Here is a 1,655-nt window from a genome sequence, read left to right as displayed (position 1 = left end):
GAAACCCTCACATGTTTGCTCATTCCTCATAGCTAAGACAAGTGTAAGTGGCTCCCACATTCCTCCCTCTCCCCAGAGACTGCCCTCTGGAAGATAGTCCATGGGTCAGAGAAGAATAAGGAGACACACTAATGTAGCTGCAGATACAGACCCATTCCACGTTACTTTCTCTTGTGGACAAATAGGTTGTGGGGGAATATGTTCAACTTAAGAGAAGGAACAGCTCATGGAAGCAGGTGATGACATTGCACGTTGGTTGCCATGTTGTTTCACAGCTCTGATGGGTGATCCTGTGACCAGCTGGAATTTCCTTTCCTTGGGCTTGGAAATCTGGCACCTTAAAGTTATGGTGGATTTAGTTCATTCTACTGGTTGGTGCCCTGATTCAGTAAGATGTTAATCAGAAATAGTAGCTCACAACTCTACTTCTTTCTCTGTATATTGCCTTTTTTAGGGGTGTGTGTAGGTACATACACCCAATGGTAATCAGGGCTCACTCCTGGCCCTATACTCCGGGATCACTCCTGACAGGACTTGGGGGACTATATGTGGTGCTGGGGATTGAACTTGGGCTAGGGCACTGCAAGGCAAGTACCCTGTCTATTGTACACGTACATGTCTTTTCCTTGATTGCAAGATGCTTCAGCATTAAATCAGTTTTTATCTCTCCTGAAAAATCTTCACGGAAAGGAATTGTCCTAGGATGTCTTGCATTGGCTCCCTTAATATTCCCTTTTCTTGAGGTCCCGGAGGATCCATCCATGGTAGGAAGCTTGCCACAAATAGTGGGGGAGTGCAGAGTAGGGACCACTGAGACAATTATAGTTGGGAATGATTATTCTGAACGAGAACTGGATATCAAAAGGAGGTGAAGTGATATGCATGATATCCTTTTAGTAACAGTATTATAAACCACAGTGTCTAAAAGGAGCAGAAAAGGCGGGGAGGGAGGTGGAGAGAGGTAAAGAGGGAGAGAGATAGAGAGGAAATAGGTCTGCCATAGAGACAGTTAGTAAAAGGCCAGGGGGAGGGCAGGAAGCAAACTGGGGAAACAAGCCACTAGTGGCTGGAAAGGTGCACTGGTGAAGGCTGTTGGCCAATGTATGACGGAAACTCAATCATGAACAACTTTGTATCTCACAGTGATTCAAAATAAATGTTTTAAAAAATGATGTCCTTCTCTGAAATTTGGGACATTGGTGGCGAGAAATGAATACAGGGGAAGGGATGGAATATTGGAATATTCTATGAACATCAACCATCAACAAATTTTTAAGTATATCTCATGGTGATTCAATTGAAAATTTAAAATAAAGGGGGGGCAGAGCTGTGGTGCAAGCAGTAGGGTGTTTGCTTTGTACGCGCTGACCTTGGATGGACTTTGGTTTGATCCCCCGGCATCTCATATGGTCTCCCAAGCCAGGAGTGATTGATTTCTGAGTGCATAGCCAGGAGTAACCCCTGAGCGTCACCTGGTGTATTCCAAAAACCAAAAAGAAAAAAAAAAGACTTAAAAGATTCCCTTCTCCGTGGGGCTGGAGTGAAAGCACAGTGGGTAGGCTTTGCACCTGGGGGTTGCTTTGCTCATGGCCAACCTGGGTTTGATCTCCAGCACCCCGTATGGTCCTCTGAGCCCCACCAGGAATGATTCCTGA

This window comes from Suncus etruscus, chromosome 9, assembly GCF_024139225.1.
Source record: "Suncus etruscus isolate mSunEtr1 chromosome 9, mSunEtr1.pri.cur, whole genome shotgun sequence".
In the NCBI taxonomy this organism is placed as follows: Eukaryota; Metazoa; Chordata; class Mammalia; order Eulipotyphla; family Soricidae; genus Suncus; species Suncus etruscus.
Note: the sequence above shows the minus strand (reverse complement) of the source record.